Consider the following 17533-nt stretch of genomic DNA (forward strand, 5'->3'; position numbering starts at 1 on the left):
CGAGGGTGGGTGGCAAGAAACTGTAGGTAAAGGACAGAAGACTGTGTGAGGGAGGCTGGGCCTACAGACCCACTGAATGTCTCCAGAAGAGCCTCTTAGTAGCGAAGAGAGGGAAACAGGTCGGCAATCTAGCTTAAGAAACAAAGGCAATTTGTTAGCTCATGTAACCAAACTATGGAAAGGACCGAATGATCCAGAGACTCAAAAGACAATGATACTCTTCCTTCATTTCTCATCCTGGTCTTTTTCTTTCAATTTCTTCCTTGGGGTACCAAGAGCCTTAGGTTGACATCCTTTATAGTGCAAGAGCGAAAGGTTAAAAACAAACCGACAGCCAGCCAGCCAGACCCTCTACCTGGGCAACGTTCATCACTGTATTCTAAAATCGTTAAGTGAAAGGTGTATGGGAAACTTGATAATGGAGGTTCGGGCTGATGACCTCACCTGAACCCACTGATTCAGCCAGACATTACCCGCCTTTTGTTGAGATGCGATAGGAAAGGATACGTGCTACCAGTGCACCTCTGCTGCTGCTGCTGCTGCTAAGTCACTTCAGTCGTGTCCGACTCTGTGCGACCCCATAGACGGCAGCCCACCAGGCTCCCCCGTCCCTGGGACTCTCCAGGCAAGAACACTGGAGTGGGTTGCCATTTCCTTCTCCAATGTGTGAAAGTGAAAAGTGAAAGTGAAGTCGCTCAGTCATGTCTGACTTGTAGCGACCCCATGGACTGCAGCCGACCAGGCGCCTCCGTCCATGGGATTTTCTAGGCAAGAGTACTGGAGTGGCTTGCCATTGCCTTCTCTGAGTGCGCCTCTAAAGCTTAGTAAATTATACCAGGATCTAATTACAGCTTTATAACTAACTATAAATTTTCAAAAAACATGGAGAAACAAGTTGAACGACATCATCAGTGATAAACGAGCCAAATGAAAAAATGTTACGTTTCATGGTGTAAATATCCGGTTCGCCCAACAAATCAGTATCATGAAGAGAAACGGCGGTGGGGGAGCGGGGAGTGGAGATGGGATGTTAGGAAATTAATGACACTTTCATGGGGTCCCGGAGAGTCCGACACGACTGAGCGACTGAACTGAACTGAACTGAACTGAAGAAGCAAGGAAATGGCAACCCACTCCACTATTCTTGCCTGGAGAATCCCACGGACGGAGGAGCCTGGTGGGCTACCGTCCATGGGGTCGCAAACAGTCGGACACGACTGAGCGTGACTTCACTTTCACTTTTCAAGAAGCAAGGAGATCCAACCAGTCCATTATAAAGGAGATCAATCCTGGGTGTTCATCAGAAGGACTGATGCTAAAGCTGAAACTCCAATACTTTGGCCACCTCATGAGACGAGTTGACTCACTGGAAAAGAGTCTGATGCTGGGAAGGATTGGGGGTGGGAGGAGAAGGGGACGACAGAGAATGAGATGGCTGGATGGCATCACCGACTCTGTGGACATGAGTTTGAGTGAACTCCGGGAGTTGGTGATGGACAGGGAGGCCTGGCGTGCTGTGATTCATGGGGTCGCAAAGAGTCGGACACGACTGAGCGACTGAACTGAACTGAAGAAGCATAGCCGGAGAGGGCGATGGCACCCCACTCCAGGACTCTTGCCTGGAAAATCCCATGGACGGAGCCTGGTAGGCTGCAGTCCATGGGGTCACGAAGAGTCGGACCCGACTGAGCGACTCCACTTTCACTTTTCACTTTCATGCATTGGAGAAGGAAATGGCAACCCACTCCATGTTCTTGCCTGGAGAATCCCAGGGACGGGGGAGCCTAGTAGCCTGCTGTCTATGGGGACGCACAGAGTCGGACACGACTGAAGCAACTTAGCAGCAGCAGCAGCAAGAAGCATAGCAACCAAACACAACGTGGGAGGACAGAACCTTCTTTGGAAGGCATCTTTTAAACAACCAAGGAAATTAGAACGTAGTGAATATTACGTGATAGATACTAAGGAATTACCTTAACTTTTCGAGGTGTGATAATGGGTGATTACTTTTCTTTTTTCCCCTCCAAGGACTCATCTAAGAAAGTTTAACTGGGAAACTACGAGCTCTAAAGTGAGGCGGGCGGCCCACTCAGAAGAGCGTCCGGCTGACTGAGCAAGCGCGTCCCGCTAGCCGGCGGCCCCCTCAGCGCGCAACTCTGAGGGCCGTTGTCGCGCTCTCCGCTCCCAGCATGCTCCACGGGCCGAGCGCTCCCGCAGGAGGGCCCGGGGCCCTGGGGCCCTCGACGGGAACCCTTACCCAAGATGCTCCGGGCGCTCATTTGCATGTTCCACCAAGAGGTGAACTAGACTGCGGTCTAGTTGTCAGAGCACCAAACGTGCGAGCTTTGTGAATGGCTGCACGAAATTAAATTTCCCTAAACGTTCCGCTTTCGCTGGGAAGAGGCACAGTTTGGTCACCATAAGTGTATAGGGCCGAAAGATATCTGTGCCTTATATATGCCGTGGGGGGACGTTCGTTACGTGCTCGCTTCGGCAGCACATATACTAAAATTGGAACGATACAGAGAAGATTAGCATGGCCCCTGCGCAAGGATGACACGCAAATTCGTGAAGCGTTCCATATTTTGCTCTTTTTCCCACGCTCCAGATACTGTCTCAAGCCCAAAGGAAACGCTTTGGGTCAAGCACGTCTGGCACGCAATACTGAATTTGTGATTTTTCACTATGTTATAAAAAATATTCGTGCAAAGCAATCTATGAAATGAGAATGAAGCTGAGTTACATCTGTAAATTTATGTGCAAATATGAGCTTGAGTAAACTCGGAGTTGGTAATCACAGGGAGGCCTGGCGTGCTGCAGCCCATGGGGTCGCAAAGAGTCGGAAACGGCTGAGAGACTGACTGAACTGAACTGATGACGTTTCTACATTATCTTGGAAATAAGAAATCTTGCATTTCCTTAAAAGAACTTGAATGTTCTGAAATCGCCTGTTGATCTGTCTCCCTCGACAACACAAAGCAGAGGCTCAGGTAGCTCTGGCTCTTAGTTCACTAAAGGCTGCCTGACACACGAAAGGCTCAATGAATCCTTACCAAATCATTTCTAAATTATTAAATAAATGAAGTATTGCTAAGTTAATGAATCCTTGCTATAGGAAGTAAGCATCAGTAGTACACATTCTCAGACTGAGCTACATAAAAGCAGGGACTGTTACCAAAGAGTAGTTATAACGGAGTGAGCTCAATGTTGGCCGGTGGATCCTAGAGCTTCAGGATCAATTGAAAACTGGCTAGAAGCAGCAAGCCCGTTACTTAAGTCTTTCTGAGACGGGTTTTATATGCCTGTTTTTATCTGACTTCTAAAGCCATGAAATTAAAAGACACAGTCCTTGGAAGGAAAGTTATGACCAACCTAGGTAGCATATTAAAAAGCAGAGACATTACTTTGTCAACCAAGGTCCGTCTAGTCAAGGCTATGGTTTTTCCAGTAGTCATGTATGGATGTGAGAGTTGGACTGTGAAGAAAGCTGATTGCCGAAGAATTGATGCTTTTGAACTGTGGTGTTGGAGAAGACTCTTGAGAGTCCCTTGGACTGCAAGGAGATCCAACCAGTCCATTCTAAAGGAGATCAATCCTGGGTGTTCATTGGAAGGACTGATGCTAAAGCTGAAACTCCAATACTTTGGCCACCTCATGCGACGAGTTGACTCACTGGGAAAGACTCTGATGCTGGGAGGGGTTGGGGGCGGGAGGAGAAGGGGACGACAGAGAATGAGATGGCTGGATGGCATCACCAACTCGATGGACATGAGTTTGAGTGAACTCCGGGAGTTGGTGATGGACTGGGAGGCCTGGCGTGCTGTGATTCATGGGGTCGCGGAGAGTCGGACACGACTGAGCGACTGAACTGAACTGAAGGTGCACTCAAAACGCCGCTTTACCTAAACCGGGTGGATTCTGTGATGGGAAATACAAAAATTCAGCGCCCAAAACCCAAAGTGTATTTTTACCAGTAAAAACAAGCATTCAACTGCAGGCACCAAGATTAGCTAGGTAATAGGATGAGACAGGTTGGTCGGGGGGATGCCAGGCAGCCATCGAGCTAGAATCGACGGAGGATCCGGTGGGAGAGAATTGCAGGTGTCCTCAAGTTCTGGGGATGCACGCCGGAAAGCGCAAACCGGAGGTCTGCCTCCAAAACTGCCTCTGAATACTTCACATTTTTTTGTGTTAACACGGCAAACAGAGTCTGGAGGTGGGGAATGGCGCAAAATATGGAACGCTTCACGAATTTGCGTGTCATCCTTGCGCAGGGGCCATGCTAATCTTCTCTGTATCGTTCCAATTTTAGTATATGTGCTGCCGAAGCGAGCACGTCCTGGCGTCCGTCCACGGCGTATATAAAGTCCGGAAGGTCTCATCTCTTTACATTTACGGTGACCAAACCGTGTATCTTTTCGATGATTCTGAAAGTTTCAGGGAAGTTTGATCTTACAGATCCACGTACAAGGCTCTCATGTTTGGTATTCTGACTGCTAGATCACAAAACTTGTCGAGTTCGCCTCTTGCTGGGACATGCAAATACGTGCCCGGAGCATCTTGGGTAAGGGCCCTGTCACCAGCTCCAAGTCGGACGATGGGTCCTCTGGGGCGCTCAGCCCCGCGAAGCATGCTGGGAGCGGCAAGCGAAGCGCTAGGAAGCTGGACTCGCGCGGTCCGTGACGCGGCCGCGATGCGGAGTGGGCTGCCCAGCTTCGACGACTGAGGCAGCCCTCGGGGCCTGCCTGGAACAAGCGGCATCTTCCCCAAGTCTAAGAATTTGCGAATCGGTTGCTTATAGGATGCTGGGTCACTAGGATTTGGATCGAGCTCGGGTTCTCCCAGCAAAATGGGAACGTGTCACCAATATTTCACCCGTGACATAGTAGCCTTGTGCCAGTTCCAGAGGCTTTGTTGATATAAGCCTAGCGTCCAGCCCTCCGGGAGATTCCTCCCAACAATTAAACCAACTTAGATAATGACTGTCAGCACCACACTCCAGGATGCCCCGGGCTCCTCTGGCGTTAGGACCGGTGGATCCGACCTGCATCCATTCTGCGCAGAAGTCAGTGAGATGGGCGGGGCAGCCAGGACGGATGGCCACGCCCCTCACAGGTGTCTTTCCCGGAGGCCACCTTGTAGCCTGGCCTCCAACCCGCTGGAACACTAAAGGACACGCTGAAACGCAGCTGTTTGGCCTGAGAGATCGATTAGAAGAATTAAAGTATTAGAGCTGAACTGGATAATCATTCTTGTGCTTCCGCGTACTTCCCACACGCTAAACCTAACCCTATTATGATACAAACATGCCGGATAGATCTACCTGCAAGACAGACTAGAATGCTAGTGTTAAACATCCTGATTTTAACTACTGCTCAAGTCGCAGCCTGACACGTTGTGAACTAAGGACCAAAGGTGAAAGCCTCCATATGTTGAATTAAAGTGAAGGACATAAGCTTGCCTGCGTTGTGTTAAAATGGCACCCTTAACAAGGCACATGGCACCCCACTCCAGTACTCTTGCCTGGAAAATCCCATGGATGGAGAGGAGCCTGGTAAGCTGCAGTCCATGGGGTCGCTAAGAGTCGGACACGACTGAGCGACTTCACTTTCACTTTTCACTTTCATGCATTGGAGAAGGAAATGGCAACCCACTCCAGTGTTCTTGCCTGGAGAATCCCAGGGACGGAGGAGCCTGGTGGGCTGCCCTCTATGGGGTAGCACAGTCGGACACGACTGAAGCGCCTTAGCAGCAGCAGCAGCAACAAGGCATATGGCATATTATAGAATAAGTGGGATTTTGCTTCTTTTTTCTCTCTTCTATGGTCGTTCTACCCTTTCCACAACACAGTATTTTGAAGTAAAAATCTGTAAAAGATCAGTAATTTTGAGGAGTTTTAAAATTGGTATCCAATTTTATGATGTACAAGAAGAAAATGGGGAGAACTCATGTAAGAGTTTCTGGTATTGATGAGATAAAAACAGAGAAAGGAACAGAGAGCCTACATGGATTATTGCTGAACCTATCTTTCTCTGTGTTTATAGTTATAACTCTCTTCGTTCATAGATTTTCAGAAGTAATAAAATATATTGTTCTTACTTCTTCCCAAATCAGGCAAAAATGACAGTCTGTTGAGTTAAATTGTCCAATTACAAATAAAATATGCTTTGATGCATTTTTTCTAAAGGCCTGTCTTTTCAATAAGCATTTCTGACTTCAAAGCTATTAAGAAATAATAAATTGATGTTCAGTTTTATGATTTGAAGAAATATATCAAAACCCCTCATGTTCTTACTCCATTTAGAAACTGCACAGCCAGGTTATTAAAGGATACATGTTAAGAGGAATCTGTGGCTCAGCTGGTAAAGAATCTGCCTGCAACTGGGGAGACTTGGGTTCTAATCCCTGGGTTGGGAAAATACCCTTGAGAAGGGAAAGGCTACCTACTCCAGTATTCTGGCCTGGAGAATTCCATGGACTCTCCATGGGATCACAAAGAGTCGGACTCGACTGAGTGACTTTCACTTTTACTTCATAGTTGGAAGGATGGTCAGAGTTCTAATGACATGAACTTGATGTCTCTATAAGTTGTAAACTTCAGTCAGGCTACACTTCTAGGTGACCATGTTTAAGTCCTCATATTTTGAAAAGAGGAAAAATGTTTTATTACAGACAGAAAAAAATTTGAAAGTTGACTAAAGATCAAATTTTTATAATGGCTTTAAATTATCAGATATGCATAGAAATAGCAAAAATGTGTGATTTTCGAGTCATGACACTTGGAGTAGAGCAGAATTTCTCACAGGTGATTTACACATGACCCCCTTTAAAGAAATAAAGTCTCTCTAGGCTCCCTGTATTGCTGTAATTACTTCTATTACGTTGTTATTTAAATATGTATAAACACAAAACTGGGTATAAATTCATTCTTGTAGCTGTTACATAGTCTAAACCAAAACAAATTTACAAATTAAATACACAACTACAAATCAATATAATTCAAATGAACAACATTAATTTATTGCAGTAGATAAGGTGTATGGCTGAAACTAAGTAAACACTCATGGGTTTGATAGTGGAAAGATGTAGCCTCAGATTTAGTTCTGTACTAAACTTGTTTCTGTGTTTTGACTCATGCAGAGAATGCAACTCACATAAGCATGTTCTGAAAAAAACTGAACCTTGGTTTACTACCAAATAATATACTGGAACATATTTTAAAAAATATTTTAGCATTTTTGAAATCAGGCCACAGCACACAATAGATGGGAGCTGAGACTCTATGAAATAGGGTATTTTCAGAATATCAGGCCTCCTCGTTAACACTGCAGTAAGCAATCTTTAGATGACTCCATAAAGCTGTAGTATTTATTTCAACATGGAGTTGGTGTAACAGTATAATTGAAATCAGCACTGAATATATATCTAATCAAATTCTGCTGAAATTTAGAACAAGATAAGATTATATGAAGTTAGTTTTAAACTCTTAAATATTTTTTTAACTTTTTTTTTCCCCAGATTCAGCCCTGAGATTATAGTCAGACAATTGAAAGATAAGAAGGAACTAGGTTTCTCATATTGTTTTGTTTACATCTTCTTGGGACTCTATTTGGACAATATTTCAACAATTGTTGGCAAGAGAGGAAAGGATTAACAGAGAGGCTGTATAATCAAAATTACCCTCTCACCCCCAAAACAAGGCAGACAGGTTCTACAGAGAAACAAGTCTGACACAGGCATCATAAGCCTCGTGGTTTTTTCAAACAGGCTCCATACGATGTTTGCCATGAATGAGGCTTGAGAATGCAGAATTTCACAGAGGCAATTAGATCCTGAAACTGCCTCATTTACATCATTTCAAAATTGATCATAAATCAGACTTTATTATGATTGCTTCCACTCTGTTTTCAGTTTAGAATATTCAAATTACCATTTAATCTTTATTTGAATAGACTGTCCTGAAAGCATTTGGATTTCTCTTGGTGCAAATACATCGTTTATATTATTCAGTTTATCTCTGTTCATTTCTCATTAGCCCCTACAAAATAGTACAGTACTCAGTGGCATATCATTTTCTTGATGAGAAACCAAAGTATTGATTTCTTTTAAAAAGTAAGAAACTAAAGACAAGCATTGAAAATGTTATTCATATGTATATTATTCCTAGGGAAATAGAAATTTTGCCTTCACAGAATATGAGTACAGTGGCAGACACTGGCCATTGCTACCATTTATTATAGATAATAGGACATGCCAACCAAACAGCACTGACACACTGATGGTTCCTTAGTTCAGAAAGCGGAAATTTCAAAGGTAAATGAAAATTTATATTGAAATTTTATGGCAATGATTAGTTGTAAACTAAAGATAACTTATTCAGAAGTTTCGGACTCTGCTTATTTTAATATTTTAGGATAATCATCCAAATATAAATAATTTCTCTTTAAAATCCAGTAGAAAACTCTGACCCCTAAGAACCTGTTTTAAGACTCCAAGAGATTCTATATCCCAGTTTGAGAAACACTTTATAGGTTGATAGAGAAAAATCTACTTTCTAGAGTTTGTGCATCTTTATATGTGTTCTTTTCTTGAGAGGACAACTCAAGAATTAGAAATAGGAGGGGGTAATAGTTATTAAGCACCAACTACTTGGTAGGCATATAAGACTGCATTTAATATTTGCAATTATCCCATTCTACAGCTGAGGAAACTGATGCTAACAGGAATTGTGCACCTTGTATAAATTCATATGAGTAATAATACTGGGTTAGGGGAAAGCCAGCATTCAAACTCAGGATCCTCAGAATCCAAATCAAGGCTGCTGCTTCGTATCTAACATTAGAGAAACCCTAATACAGCTTTAACCAGGAAAATCTTTATGAACTATTTTTAAATTCTTGGGCAATCAATACATAGAATATCAGTTCAGTTCAGTCGCTCAGTCATGTCCAACTCTTTGAGACCCCATAAACTTGGGGAACTTGGATACTTCCCCAAAAGATATTCAAATAGCTAATAAGCAAATAAAAAGATGCTCAACACCATTAATCACTAGAGAATTGCTAGTTAATATACAATGTATACTATTGAACACCTATTAGAATGGCTAAAATATAAAACATTGACAGTATCAAATATTGGCAATTAGGTGGCTCAACTAAGAACTTTCATACATTGTTGGTAGGAGTATAAAATGATACAACTTTCAAAGAACAGTTTGGCAGTTTCTTATAAAGACAAACATACATTTACACATACACTTACACAAACTTTCACATATTTGCCCAGAGAAATTAAGATGTATGTACACAAAGATTCAAACAGGAAGGTTTGCAACTGCTTTACTCATAATAGTTCCAAAGCGGAAATATTCCAAATGGTTTCCATCAACAGGAAATCGGATAAATTGTAGTATACAGTGGAATACTACTCGGCAATAAAAAGGACTGCATCACTGATACACATAACAACCTGGATGAATTTTACAGACATATTGTACAAAAGAAGCCAAACATAAAAGAGTACCTTTGTATGATTTCTTTCATATAAGGTTTAAAAAGAAGCAAAACTAACCTCATAGGAACAGAATTCAGAACAGCCATTGCTTAGAGGGGAGAAGCAATGGGGAATGGACTAAAAGATGGTACAGAGAAACTTTCTGGAATGATGTAAAGGTCTATATATCTCAGTCAGTGGGTTATATGAGTGTATATATTTGTCAAAACATATCAGCTATACACGAGATGTGTGCATCTCACCATTATCAGTTATACTGCAATGAAAAAGCAGAAAGCATTGAGAACAATAGTTCAGTTCAGTCACTAGGTTGTGTCTGACTCTGCGACCCCATGAACCGCAATACGCCAGGCCTCCCTGTTCATCCATCACCAACTCCCGGAGTTCACCCAAACCCATGTCCATTGAGTCGGTGATGCCATCCAACCATCTCATCCTCCATCGTCCCCTTCTCCTCCTGCCCTCAATCTTTCCCAGCATCAGAGTCTTTTCAAATGAGTCAGCTCTTCACTGTTGCTAAAATCTAATGCTGATGGATTTTTAACCACCATTGTTTTTAACCAGTGTTCCTGGAACTTTATACTCTTTACTAAACATATATCCCATCTAGTAAAAAGGCATTTACTAAAGCTGGTAGGTATAACCTTTGTGGAGGTTTCATCAAGTTGAGTTGAGAAATAGAAACATATACTTCTAAAGTAGTGAACTGAATATCTTTCAACACACGGTGTGTGTGCTTAGTCACTCAGTCACGTCCAGCTCTTTGCGACCCCATGGACAGAGTAGGCCCCCAGGCTCCTCTGTTCATGGGGATTCTCCAGGTAAGAATACTGGAGTATGTTGCCATGCCCTCCTCCAAGGTATCTTCCCAACCCAGGGATTGAACCCAGGTCTCCCGCATTGCGGGCAGATTCTTTACCATCTAAGACACTAGGGAAGCCCTCAACACACAGTAATTTCTTTATTTAATAAGTAGTTATCGGACTTCCCTGATGGTCCAGTGGATAGGAATCTGCCTGCCAATGCAGGGCACACAGGTTCAATCCCTGGTCCAGGAAGATTCCACATGCCTTGGGCAACTAAACCCTTAAGCCACAACTACTAAGCCTAGGCACGAGAGCCCAGGGAGTGGCAACTACTGAGCACCTGTACCCCAACTACTGAAACCCACGCACCTAGAGCCAGTGCTCCGCAACAGGAGAAGCAACTGCAATGAGAAGTCTACACACCACAGTGAAGTGTAGCCCCCAATCACCCCAACTAGAGAAAGCCCACAAACAGCAACAAATACCCAGCAGAGACAAATGTTAAAAAAAGAAAAAAAGTAGTTATCGAATACCTATTATACACCAGGTACCAGAGGTAGAGTAGTGACCATGGAGTTTTAACTGAGTGTGAAAGAGAGAGATTTTTAAAGTATTCAAATAAATAAATGAGATAAGATCAGATGGTGATAAATACAATGAATAAAATGAAATTATTTGACCACATTTTACTTATTTCTGAGGCAGGATATGTGAATCACATATTTGCACGTTTCAGTTCAGTTCAGTTCAGTCGCTCAGTCGTGTCTGAGTCTTTGGGCCCCCATGAATCACAGCACGCCAGGCCTCCCTGTCCATCATCAACTCCCGGAGTTCACTCAAACTCATGTCCATTGAGTCAGTGATGCCATCCAGCCATCTCATTCTCTGTCGTCACCATCTCCTCCCGCCCCCAATCCCTCCCAGCATCAGAGTCTTCCAGTGAGTCAACTTGTCGCATGAGGTGGCCAAAGTATTGCAGTTTCAGCTTTAGCATCAGTCCTTCCAACAAACACCCACGATTGATCTCCTTCAGAATGGACTGGTTGGATCTCCTTGCAGTCCAAGGGACTCTCAAGAGTCTTCTCCAACACCACAGTTCAAAAGCATCAATTCTTCGGCGCTCAGCTTTCTTCACAGTCCAACTCTCACATCCATACATGACCACTGGAAAAACCATAGCCTTGACTAGATGGACCTTTGTTGGCAAAGTAACGTCTCTGCTTTTTAATATACTATCTAGGTTGGTCATAACTTTCCTTCCAAGGAGTAAGCGTCTTTTAATTTCATGGCTGCAATCAGCATCCTCAGTGATTTTGGAGCCAAAAAAAAATAAAGTCTGACACTGTTTCCACTGTTTCCCCATCTATTTCCCATGAAGTGATGGGACCAGATGCCATGATCTTTGTTTTCTGAATGTTGAGCTTCAAGCCAACCTTTTCACTCTCGTCTTTCACTTTCATCAAGAGGCTTTTGAGTTCCTCTTCACTCTCTGCCATAAGGGTGGTGTCATCTGCATATCTGAGGTTATTGATATCTCTCCCGGCAGTCTTGATTCCAGCTTGTGCTTCTTCCAGCCCAGCGTTTCTCTTTTAGCTCCCTCGTATTTCAAAGATCAATTCTCATATACTTTCGTTTCACTCTATGAGGAAAACACACTTTCAAAACATGAAAACATGAAGACCTGTTTCACTGGTACACATTTATGTACATTTTCTCACACACTCTTTAAAAGGACAGATTGACAATTCATCAGATCATCACACATGAATTAAGAGCACGTGGACTGTAACAGATCCACTATCATCCTTTAGTTTCCCTGGAAACTCACACTTTCTTCTCAAGGCTTGAATATTCAAGAAGGTATACTACTGATTTGGATTTTTAAAACCTATTGGCTTCAAATGACTCAAGAAAACCATACTATTAATACATACCAAGCTTTCATTCACATAACACATATGGTATAAAAAAAAGTTTGAGTCTAAAGTCATAGCACCTAGTTCATTGAAATTATTCTAGAGTCATGTAGTTGAGTCACAGGATTTCATCAGTCTAAGAATCTGTTACCAAACAATAGTATTGCTGCTTTTGATATCTTACAGTTTACTTTAATTCTCATCAGTGGAGGAACAGAAAAGAGATTTGAGCCACTGGTGCCTTTAGCTTTGTTTGCCACTGATGAAAAGCTACAACTGTAGTAGTCTTCACTGTGGCAGATCAACCCTTGTCAGACAACCAGCTTTCCCAAAGTCAAGTAGGCCTGTGCAAGCCAAAACGTGGGTGGAATAATTTCCTGTCGTTTCTATGATGCATTATATCATTTTGAGAAATGGTGGTTTTTTTCATTAGCAAATTCTATTAGCACTTCAGGGAAAATAATTCCTGAGTGATTTTCAGAGACAAGCATCTTTAATGTCACTTGCTTAGAAACAGACACTCTGCCAAAGGGCAGTGGGGTCTGCTCAGTGGCTTACTTGTAGAACTGCAAATAACCAGAGTACGATGAATTGTCCATTCCAGGTTAATCTTCTAGCATTTCATCTCACCTACACAAATCATATGGAAGAAAAATATTTGCTGATTGTCAACACAGTCTACACATGATGAAAAGCTACATTTATATTCATTAACCTTGCAAAATAACGATAACAACATTGGTGATAGCTCTTGAGAAACTATGGGGCAGGTATTCAAGTGAAGGCAAGCAGTCAAAGAGAAGGACAATTGGGTTTACATAGTTAGCTGAGTAAAAAGATAATTAAGAATTAAAATGATCACATATATAAATGTGTGTAATAGTAATGAAAGTGAAAATGGACACTTACAATTTATATGATGATGCTAGTGGTTTTTTCCTTTTTTCATAAAAATATATCCACAGTGTTCGTACTCACATAAACAATAAAACTCAATTCATTTTATCTTTTAAAAACAGTTCGAGGCTGATGGCAGAGGCAAAGTTAGTTGCGCAGTCTTGTTCGACTCTTTGCGATCCCATGGACTGTAGCCCACAAAACTTCTCTGTCCATGGGAATTCTCCAGGCAAGAATACTGAAGTGTGTTGCCATGTCCTTCCCCAGGGCATCTTCACAACCCAGGGATCGAACTCAGGTCTCCCACATTGCAAGCAGATTCTTTACCATTTGAGCTACCTGGGAAGTCTACTTTACACTCTAGGCTAAGAAAATAATGCCAAATCATCGTTGGAGGGCATCCATAATGGTGACTGAACTCATGGTCAGCAGGTCAGCAAGGACCTCGTTTCTATCTATCACACGGCTCTTAACCCACGGGGTTGTTAAGAATACAAACTTTGGGGGAGACATATCTGGATTTGAATCTCAGCCTGTATGATCCTGGGTTAGTTTTTTGATTGTGCTTTCCCACAGTTCCTTGAACTGGGAACAGTACCAACCTCATTAACGTAAGACTGAAAGATAAGATGCTGTATGAAACATGCCTGACCTATCAAAGGTACTCAAATAACTATTTGGTTCATTTCACATCTGTTTCTTTCTCATAGGTCTTATCACACATTGCTTATAAAATGTCATCTTGCTGTTTACCCCTCCTTTGATTATAACCTCCTCAATAGTGAGGATGGCAGATCATTCATTTTTGTGTCTTCTAGAGCCCACCACATCGTGCCTTAAACAGAGAAGGCACTTGGAAACTATATATTGAATTTTACTTCTTGTAACTCAGCATACACTCAGCAATTTAATGAAATAAAACCACAGTCAAAATGTCTAATGATAATTCTTTTTCCTATAGACAGGCTGCTTTTATTTTTAGAAGTGTCTTTTTGGAGCATTCACTTAGACTGATGGCCTTTCCCTTCAGGCAGACAGTCTTCCCAGGTTAGACGGGGCTATCTGTTTTCACCACACATCTGAGGCTTTGCTTTTGTCTTGAAAGTAGTTTGTGACATGCATGTTTAGATGAGTTTTCCAGTAAAACAGGAGAAGCCCAAGGAGTAAATCAGCCAAACTATTCCACCTTTTGCCAACTGAACATCCATTAGCTGCAATTTACAGTACAGCTGACTATATGTATGCATGATACATTTTTAAGCAGTCATAAGAATTTTAGTGAGCCCTAAATATATTCAAAATGCTTTAATCCAAGGAAATTTATTTTTTCCAAGTTCTCCATATATAAAGTAAATGGCAATTATAAAAATACTTTAAAGAGGCAAATTCAAATCCGTCACATGGGGCCATGCCTTGTACATTTTACTATGGGAAAAATGTGAATGAATTAATGGTCTTGAATATTTATGAATTAAGTGCAACTTTTGTTTACTTTATCTTTTCCTTTGGGTCTGTGACCTTAGAGAACCTCGGTTTTCTCATCTCACAAGTCTGTTTTGAGGATGAAATGATGTAAATATACACAGTGCCCAATGCAGCACCCACTGCACAGTGCAGACTGGAGTTGGGGCAGGTGGCCAGGTGATACTGCTATTCAAGGCACAGCATGAGCCCAAGTCTCCCTTTCAGGAGAGATGAGAGTTCTCAATGACAATCCAGTAAGGAATTTCCCAATCCCCTTCTCTCTGAGCCCTCAGACATTCCAAATACTTTTGAGTCAAAATACTGTAAGCATTCTGATCACAAGAATAACAAATAGAAGCAAACAAATGAAAACATTAGCGAGAAAGGGAGTTTGTGGTGGCCCAGTGATTAGGACACTGTGCTCTCACTGCAATTCCTGATGGAAGAACTGAAATTGTCTCTTGTAGGAAGACATTTTAGGAATCAGTGAACTAAAATGGACTGGAATGGGTGAATTTAACTCATGACCATTATATCTACTACTGTGGGCAAGAATCCCTAAAAGAAATGGAGTAGCCATCATGGTCAACAAAAGAGTCTGAAATGCAGTACTTGGATACAATCTGAAAAATGACAGAATGATCTCTGTTCATTTCCAAGGCAAACCATTCAATACACAGTAATCCAAGTCTATGCCCTGGCCAATAACGCTGAAGAAGTTGAAGTTGAACGATTCTATGAAGACTTATAAGACCTTCTAGAACTAACACATAAAAAAGATGTCCTTTTCATTATAGGGGACTGGAATGCAAAAGTAGGAAGTCAAGCGATACCTGGACTAACAGGCAAATTTGGCCTTACAGTACAGAATGAAGCAGGGCAAAGCCTAACAGAGTCTTGCCAAGAGAACGTTCCGGTCATGGCAACACCCTCTTGCAACAACACAAGAAAAGACTCTACACATGGACATCACCAGATGGTCAATACTGAAATCAGATTGATTATATTATTTGCAGCCAAAGATGGTTTATGCTGTACAGTCAGCATAAACAAGACCAGGAGGTGACTGTGGCTCAGATCATGAACCCCTTATTGCCAAATTCAGGCTGAAACTGAAGAAAGTAGGGAAAACCACTACACTATTCAAGTATGACCTAAATCAAATCCCTTATGATTATACAGTGGAAGTGAGAAATAGATTCAAGGGATTAGATCTGATAGAGTGCCTGAAGAACTATGGACAGAGGTTCGTGACATTGTACAGGAGGCAGTGATCAAGACCATTCCCAAGAAAAAGAAATGCAAAATGGCAAAATGGTTACCTGAGGAGGCCTTACAAACAGCTATGAAAAGTAGCAAAGCAAAAGGCAAAGGAGAAAAGGAAAGATATACCCACTTGAATACAGAGTTCCAAAGAAGAGCAAGGAGAGATAAGAAAGCCTTCCTTAGGGATCATACAAAGAAAGAGAGGAAAACAATAGAATGGAAAAAACTAGAGATCTCTTCAAGAAAATTAGAGATGCCAAGGGAATATTTCATGCAAATATGGGCACAATAAAGGACAGAAATGGTATGGACCTAAGAGAAGCAGAAGATATTAAGAAGAGGTGGTGAAAATATACAGAAGAACTGTACAAAAAAGATCTTCATGACCCATATAATCATGATGGTGTGATCACTCATACTCACCTAGAGCCAGACATCCTGGAATGCGAAGTCAAGTGGGCCTTAGGAAGCATCACTACGAACAAAGCTGCTGCTGCTGCTAAGTCACTTCAGTCGTGTCCGACTCTGTGTGACCCCATAGACGGAAGCCCACCAGGCTCCCCCGTCCCCGGGATTCTCCAGGCAAGAACACTGGAGTGGGTTGCCATTTCCTTCTCCAATGCATGAAAGCAAAAAGTGAAAGTGAAGTCGCTCAGTCGCGTCCGACCCTTAGTGACCCCACGGACTGCAGCCTACCAGGCTCCTCCATCCATGGGATTTTCTAGGCAAGAGTACTGGAGTGGCTTGCCATTGCCTTCTCCGCGAACAAAGCTAGTGGAGGTGATAGAATTCCAGTTGAGCTATTTCAAATCCTAAAAGATGATGCTGTGAAAGTGCTGCACTCAATATTCCAGCAAATCTGGAAAACTCAGCAGTGGCCACAGGACTGGAAAAAGTCAGTTTTCATTCCAATCCTAAAGAAAGGCAATGCCAAAGAATGCTCAAACTACCGCATAATTGCACTCATCTCACACGCTAGCAAAGTAATGCTCAAAATTCTCCAAGCCAGGATTCAACAGTACGTGAACCATGAACTTCCAAATGTTCAAGCTGGAAAGGCAGAGGAATCAGAGATCAAATTGCCAACATCCACTGGATCATCGAAAAAAGCAAGAGGTTTCCAGAAAAACATCTACTTCTGCTTTATTGACTATGCCAAAGCCTTTGACTGTGTGGATCACAACAAACTGTGGAAAATTCTGAAAGAGACAGGAATACCAGACCACCTGACCTGCCTCTTGAGAAATTTGTATGCAGGTCAGGAAGCAACAGTTAGAACTGGACAGGGAACAACAAACTGGTTCCGAATTGGGAAAGGAGTACATCATCCTGCTTATTTAACTTGTATGCAGAGTACATCATGAGAAATGCTGGGCTGGAAGAAGCACAAGCTGGAATCAAGACTGCTGGGAGAAATATCAATAACCTCAGATATTCAGATGATACCACCCCTATGGCAGAAAGCAAACAGGAACTAAAGAGTCTCTTGATGAAAGTGAAAGAGGAGAGTGAAAAAGTTGGCTTAAAACTCAACATTCAGAAAACTAAGATCATGGCATCTGATCCCATCACTTCATGGCAAATAGATGGGGGAACAATGGAAACAGTGACAGACTTTATTTTGGTGGGTTCCATAATTACTGCAGATGGTGACTGCAGCCATAAAAT

The 17533-nt window shown here is 42.3% G+C and overlaps 2 non-coding genes across 2 annotated transcripts; one reads left to right on the forward strand and one right to left on the reverse strand.

Annotated features, from left to right (window-relative positions):
• The first annotated feature begins 2481 nt into the window (after positions 1 to 2481).
• LOC129550833 (U6 spliceosomal RNA) lies at positions 2482 to 2588 on the forward strand. Its single transcript, XR_008684956.1, has one exon. It is a non-coding gene; the product is annotated as a U6 spliceosomal RNA (small nuclear RNA).
• Positions 2589 to 4229: 1641 nt separating this feature from the next.
• Positions 4230 to 4336, reverse strand: LOC129550834 (U6 spliceosomal RNA). Its single transcript, XR_008684957.1, has one exon. It is a non-coding gene; the product is annotated as a U6 spliceosomal RNA (small nuclear RNA).
• Positions 4337 to 17533: the final 13197 nt, after the last annotated feature.

The sequence above is a fragment of the Moschus berezovskii genome, chromosome 21 (assembly GCF_049115385.1).
Source record: "Moschus berezovskii isolate FMDL1 chromosome 21, NW_MosBer_1.0, whole genome shotgun sequence".
NCBI lineage: Eukaryota > Metazoa > Chordata > Mammalia > Artiodactyla > Moschidae > Moschus > Moschus berezovskii.